The sequence below is a fragment of the Callithrix jacchus genome, chromosome 1, assembly GCF_049354715.1.
Source record: "Callithrix jacchus isolate 240 chromosome 1, calJac240_pri, whole genome shotgun sequence".
NCBI classification, from domain to species: domain Eukaryota; kingdom Metazoa; phylum Chordata; class Mammalia; order Primates; family Cebidae; genus Callithrix; species Callithrix jacchus.
The window spans coordinates 15,131,636-15,138,653 of record NC_133502.1 but is presented as its reverse complement, the minus strand read 5'-3'; the positions used below and the strand labels follow the sequence as shown (position 1 = coordinate 15,138,653).

The following is a 7,018-nucleotide window of genomic DNA, read 5'->3' as shown; positions in this document are numbered from 1 at the left end:
CAAAGGAGGGAGGGAGAGCGGAAGCCAAGGAAAGGAGACGTCTTCCAGGAGCCAGTTTGGGGCGATCGCACATTTCCCGCAACGGCCAGTGAAGCTCCATGAGATCCTCGGCAAAAATTATGCCAACAAGAAAGGAGGCGGCCAGAGGGCCCGAGCATGTCATTACCAGTGGTTCGAGAAGAGAGTGTCCGTCAACGGAGAAGTTCCCGTGGGAGAAGCAGGATCCCAGAGAGAGAGCAAGAGCATAGAGGCCTGAAAAAACATACAGCGTCAATGTCATCTTTCCAATCAAGCCGACGTCTGACCACAGAGCTCTTAAAAAAAAAATATCCTGGCGGGGCGCGGTGGTTCACGCCTGCAATCCCAGCACTTTGGGAGGCCAAGGCGGGCAGATCACCTGAGGTCAGGAGTTTGAGACCAGCCTCACCAATTTGATGAAACGCGGTATCTACTAAAAATACCAAAAAAAATATCCAGGCGTGGTGGCACACGCCTGTAATCCCAGCTACTCGGGAGGCTGAGGCAGGAGAATCGCTTGAACCCGGGAAGTGGAGGTTGCAGTGAGCCGAGACCGTGCCTTTGCACTCCAGCCTGGGCAACAAGAGCGAAACTCCATCTCAAAAAAAAAAAAAAGAAAATCCTTTCAAATAACGCACTATCAGATTTTAGCCAGGACAAACAGCAAATACTCCTGGCAGTATTGTACTTTTTCTACTTTTTAAAAAAGAAAGACAACCAAAGGTATCTGCCAAGTGACTTGGAATCAAAACCAATAAGCCTTTTATGACTTAACCAAGGATGTGTGGTGTGTCTCTAAAGAAGCACAAAGACACAGCCCTCTTAAGACCCAGCCCTCCCAAAGACAGCCAGAAGAGGGGGAGACACAGGTGACTGAGAGCCGGCAGCAGGTGGCACCCCGAGCCACACACGCGTCCCACCTATGCTTTTGTCCAGCTCTCTTCTTGGTGTTTGTGTAAAACAAAGACTGTCTCTGGGAGGGAAGGGATCATAAAACCAGAGTTCTCCTGCCAAGAAAAAATCACCAGAGTCACAATCCACAAGAACTAGTTCATACAAATGATTTTCTCCTGCTAATCTAAATTTGCAAAGGAAGGAATAAAGAGAAATTTTTACCTTCCATTCTCAACCAGGCACTGCAGGCAGAGATCTGAGAGAGCTGCCCTTGGTTAAAAAAAAACAAGTCTTAGATTTTCCTCGCCAGGCTTTGTCAGTTGTCCCAGGATGACGTTTGCAGGCTCTGCCACCACCAGGTGTCTCAGCCGCCCCACAGTTGATGCCAGAAACTGCAGGGATGGAAAAGTGTGATCCCTTTCTCCTCAATATAAGGGTCACAGCCGACACTGCGTAACAAGTTCATTCTGTATTTATTTATTTAAGACGGAGTTTCACTCTTGTTACCCAGGCTGGAGTGCAATGGTGCGATCTCGGCTCACTGCAACCTCCGCCTCCCGCGTTCAGGCAATTCTCCTGCCTCAGCCTCCTGAGTAGCTGGGATTACAGGCACACGCCACCATGCCCAGCTAATTTTTTGTATTTTTAGTAGAGACGGGGTTTCACCATGTTGACCAGGATGGTCTCGATCTCTTGACCTCGTGATCCACCCGCCTCGGCCTCCCAAAGTGCTGGGATTACAGGCGTGAGCCACCGCGCCCAGCCTTATTTATTTTTTAAAGTAGAGATGGGGTTTCACCCATGTTGCCCAGGCTGGTCTTGAATTCCTGGGTTCAAGGGATCCACCTGCCTCGGCCTCCCAAAGTGCTGGGATTACAGGTGCCAGCCACAGTGCCCAGCCACAAGTTTATGTAATCAAAGTTTAATGAGACACGGAGCCTTCAGCAATAAAGATCTAAGACGCAGGGAACACTGAAAAGTGAACAGCCATGCAGAAATGGGAGCGGATGATGGGTGTGGTCAAACGATGAGAGGTCTGTAGGGAACCCAGCAGGGCCTGTCTGGCCTCCAGATCCTTCTCGGCCTCACTGCGCCATTCCTTCCTCCTGGGTGTGGGGCAGGACTTCTCCAGAAATGAGGGCCTTTGAGAGAGAAGGGAGAGTGATCTTTCAGGTTTGATGGCTTGCTCTTTGGGAGAGGAGCTCTACTTTCTATGACCGCCTTGAGGAAGAGGAATTCTGGTTTCTATGGCCTGTCTGGGGTGATGGGGGCGGGTGTCAGGTGTCAAGAAGGCAGAAGGTCCCAGAGACGTTGCTTCTGAGGCTGCTTCCAAGGTCTTCCAATCTGCTTTAGCTCACCGTTCTCAGCCTGCCGAAGCACCACACTTTGGCACATTGTTTTCTGAGCCCCAACACCAATATGATTTAGGATTTACACTAGGGTTTGAAGTCGTATGCCTCCAGTTTGGTGAGAAGGGAGCCCTGCTCTCTGTGGAGTTTTTGGGTCTGGGGACTATTTCTCCCTGACATCCTGAGCCACAGGGAGACACGGGGGCTGAAATGTACTTCTGGGATTCTTAGGAGACTTTGTTGGCAATTCAGAGGCCTCACCCACCAAGCCAAATGCCAGTCTTAGGTGGGGCACCCTAGGAGTGCATTCTCCTTCTCTAGTCTCTTGTTCTTCCAGGCAGAAAGCTGTGAATTTGCTGTCTCTGGAGGGCCGTGGGTTCTGGGATAGATGATGGGAGAAAGAGAAGGATAAAAATGTCCTGCCTTCAAACTGGCCTCCAGGTCAAAATCGCCGCATACCATAAGCAGGTGAGTAGCTCAGCAAGTCAGTTCTTTGGGATAACCGAGCAAATATCAAAGCCATCCCACTCTCAGGAAACACTATTTGAAAGGGTTTTTTGCAAAGAAAACAAGGGCTGCAGTACATTACATATACAAAGTGCATCTCTGGGGAGTGTTCTATTTGGGCTGGACAGGAACCTAGAAGGTCCTTCTCTCTTGCGGGAAACCCACGCTGCCGTCGTCACTGCGGATGCACACTAGTCCGTATTTTCTGTACATCTGTAACATGGTCAGGCTATTCTTTATTCTATTCTATTATTATTATTATTGTAGTTGTTGTTTTGAGACAGAGTTTTGCTCTTGTCACCCAGGCTGGAGTACAAGGGCGTCATCTTGGCTCCTTCAACCTCCACCTCCTGGGTTCCAGCAATTCTCCTGCCTCAGCCTCCCAAGTAGCTGGAATTACAGGCACCTGCCACCATGCCAAACTGATTTTTCTATTTTTATTAGAGACAGGGTTTCATCATGTTGGCCAGGCTGGTCTTGAATTTCTGACCTCAGGTGATCCATCCACCTCAGTCTCCCAAAGTGCTGGTATTACAGGTGTGACGCACCATGCTGGCCTATTCTTTATTTTAATTTCCATTTTATGCTCATATAATATTTTCATTAAGACGGAATTATAGGGTAGTTCCAGCTATGGGCTACAGTTTAAAAATAACTTTAGCACCAACTGTTCATGTCAGCATTTTTAATGGTACAAAAAAGGAATATAAATGTATTTATTACCACAGAACTTCACACTTAAAAATGGTAAAGATGGTAAATTATATATGTATATTTTACCTTGATAAAAACATAAATAAGGAAAAAATGGTATGGACAATTTAAGTCAACAGATAGGAAAGCAAGCCCAAAAGTATTTCCAGATTCTGATTATAGTGAATACATTATTAATATTCTAAAAACACCATGAATTTAAAGCACATTTCTGTATCTGCAATGGAGGGAAATACAGTAAAATGTGCAGTGTTAATTTCCGTGAAACTTTGCCTAGGTGCTCTAGTGCCCTCTTCTGGATATGTTGGAGTACTGCAGCTCAGACAGAACTTTATGGAACCCAACCCCTTTGGCATTCTGGTGAAGCCAGCGGACCTCTTCCCGGAATAATGTTTTAAAATGCGTAAGATAAAGAAAATAATAAGGAAAATCATTATATTGAAATAAGGTTATGACAATATCAAAATATTTTAAAACCAAATTTATAAGTTATTTATTACCTCATTAAATATAAGATGTAGCGTTGGGTCTAATAACTACTATAATTTCAAAGTAGTGACGAGCTTAAACATTTGCAAATGTCTGCAGCAACTATAATCTTGCATGAAAATATCTGTGATTTCTATTGGTGACAAACATACACAGTGTGTCTAGGGGTTCCCTAGGGCTGCCATAGAAAGTTCCACAAACTGGGTGGCTTAAAATAATGGAAGTGTATGGTCTAACCGTCCTGAAGGCTGGAAGTCTAAGTGCCACGTGTCAGCAGGACCGTGCGCCCTCCCCAGCCTCCAGAGGAGGAGTTTTCCTTGCCTCTCCCAGCTTGTGGTGGCCCCAGGCATTCCTTGGCTTGTGGCTGCACCCCTCCAATCTCTGCCTGTCTTTCTATGGCCATTTTCTCTCCATGTCTGTGTGTATCTCTCTCTTCTTATAAGGGCACCACCAGTAATAGCATATAAATAAACAAAAATTGTAATATAATAATTCAGGACACCCCACATTGTATCCGTGGAACATGGATTAAGATCCTCTAGAAGTTATTTTAAGTTAATAATATTTATCATGTTCATACCCTGTTCCCAGGAGAATCTTAAGGGATGTGAAGACATGGAAGATGGACTTCCTTCCTTGGTAGGAGTTTTCTGTCTAAGTGGGATGAGATGTATACACACAAAACAACCGAGAACACTACCCAGCAGCATGAGACTTTGCGGCACGAATTTCAGTGTTTCATCCCTCCAGAGGCCCAGAGAATCGAGATGCTTGTGGATGGGAGCAGCGGGGTGCGTTTTGTGAAGGCTGGGGGACTTGGTTTGGGTTTAGGAAGCTGGGAGGATGGGACCCATCAGGAATGTCAGGTGGTGGAAACAGCATGAGCCAAAATATTAATAAAATCTCAGAGAACGCAAGTTAAGCACCACAGAAAGATTTAACCAATGCAAAAATGAAACTTGGGAAAATGTACCACATTGAAAATCAATGGATTGATCCCATCTCCAGAAATAAGAAAACGACCTTCCACAATCAATTCTATTACAATTCGCTATACACAAAATGAGAGAAAAACATTCTGCTTAAACATTGTGCAATTTCTACTTCATTATTCAAATATTCCATGCAAAGGCCTAATTTCCCTAGCAGATAAGGAGCTCTAGATACAAACCAATAAGAAAAAAGAACAACGTGGTCAAAGGGAATGACCTCCCTACTCACAAAGTACAGAGGCCCCTAAGCATATAAAAAGAGGTGCAATCTTACTCACGTGAAAGGTGCAAAGTATAATTACGCTCACGTCATTTCCACCTATTAGATTGGCAAAGATCAAAACATTTGATAATATACTGTGTTGGCAACTCTTATTTCTTGTGGGGGGAGGACCTAAATTGGTATAACCTCTTTGGCAGTCATCCTGGCAATATTTACCAAAATTGCAAATACACATACTTTTGAAATGCTTTGAAAATCCACTTCTTTGTGTTACAGATATCCTTGCATGCATGAACATTGCTTTTGTAAAGGTAACGAGTTGCTCTTTGCTTGCAAAAGCCTGGAAAGAAAATGTCCACGAAGCACATCTATACAATGAGACACTAGGCAGCTGTAAAAGGAAAACGAGAATAAAGGAATCCCTTTAAATCACTGCTGTAGGTGGGGGGAAAATATGTTCCTCCTACCCCTCTAGGTTCTCAGCTGGGACCCTGTAATAAAAGCCAGATGAACAAGAGAAAAGCATACACACTTATTTAAATTTCACCTGACATGGGAGCCTTCATAAGGAAATTAGGACCTGAAGAAATGGTTAGCCTGAGGGCTTCTAGCCTCGATTTGGCGGAGAATGCCGAGTTACAGACAAATGTGGCAGGGCGGCCAGGCGCGGCGGCGCACACCTGTAATCCCAGGGCTTTGGGAGGCCGAGGCCGGCGGGTCACGAGGTTAGGAGATTGAGAACATCCTGGCCAACATGGTCGAAACTCAGTCTCTACTAAAATACAAAAAAAAAAAAAAAAAAAAAAAAATAGCCGGGTGTGGTGGCACGCACCTGTAATCCCAGCTACTTGGGAAGCTGAGGCAGGGGAATCGCTTGAACCTGGGAGACAGAGGCTGCAGTGAGCCGAGATCACGTCCCTGCCCTCCAGCCTGGGTGACAAAGCGAGACTCCGTTTCAAACAAACAAACAAAAAGTGTGGTAGGGCAAAAAAGGCATGAAGAGTAGTAAACTGGGGGAAAGTTGGCAAGCTCTGTGCATTCAGATTTTTTCTGGGGTCCCCCTGTCTCCAGAGATAAGGATGCTCTTTTCCTCCAGGAACAGGGAGGGTACCTCTCACATGAGGATCACCTGACTTGCCTCAGGGGAATGTCAGGGAGTCCTTTCTCTACTTACATTTCTCAAATTCCTTCAGGGTAAAATACTCAGTAGAGCAAGGTGTGTATTTTGGGGTAGTGTCCTGAGTGTTCTTCCTACTCTGGAATGATTTCTAAGAGATCACGAATGAAAAAAGCAGTGTTACGTGCATGTTTTTGCTCATAGACGCATAAGATCCTGTGAGCATACAAGTGATGCTGGTGACACTGATTGCCACCACCAAGACCTGGGAAGAGGCATGCATCCTTCTGCACCTTCTGAATTTTGTACAGTGTCGATGCATAACCCTTTGCAGTAAGCTGATCACAATTTGGTAACATTTTTGAATTATGAATGCTGTTGCTAACTTACCTTGGATTCATTTATTCCTTCGGCCAGTGGTTATGTGGCTGGCACAGAAGCACAGGGGCAGACCCAGCATCATCCTGGAGGGGCTGCTCTTGTGCAAAGTCTTCAGAGCTTCTGGTGCCCCAGAGTGGAGAATCTCCCACCATAAACCCTCCTCTGCCTGATATTCACTGATTTTCAGCAGCGGTGGGCTATGATGCTATGAAAGTCTGTCTTTCCACCCACCGTGACCGTGTCCTCAAATCCCCACCTCCCACACTCGGGGGACTAAGAAACCGAAGGGTTGCCAGTGTAAAGAGGCATCGCCATGTAGCATTGTAGAAGGACG

General features: G+C 45.7%; 1 long non-coding RNA gene across 1 annotated transcript; it reads left to right on the top strand.

Moving 5' to 3' along the window:
- The first annotated feature begins 6 nt into the window (after positions 1–6).
- LOC118151498 (uncharacterized) lies at positions 7–5,873 on the top strand. Its single transcript, XR_004739846.3, has 3 exons — positions 7–2,729; positions 3,760–3,885; positions 4,563–5,873. It is a non-coding gene; the product is annotated as an uncharacterized LOC118151498 (long non-coding RNA).
- The last annotated feature ends 1,145 nt before the right edge of the window (positions 5,874–7,018 follow it).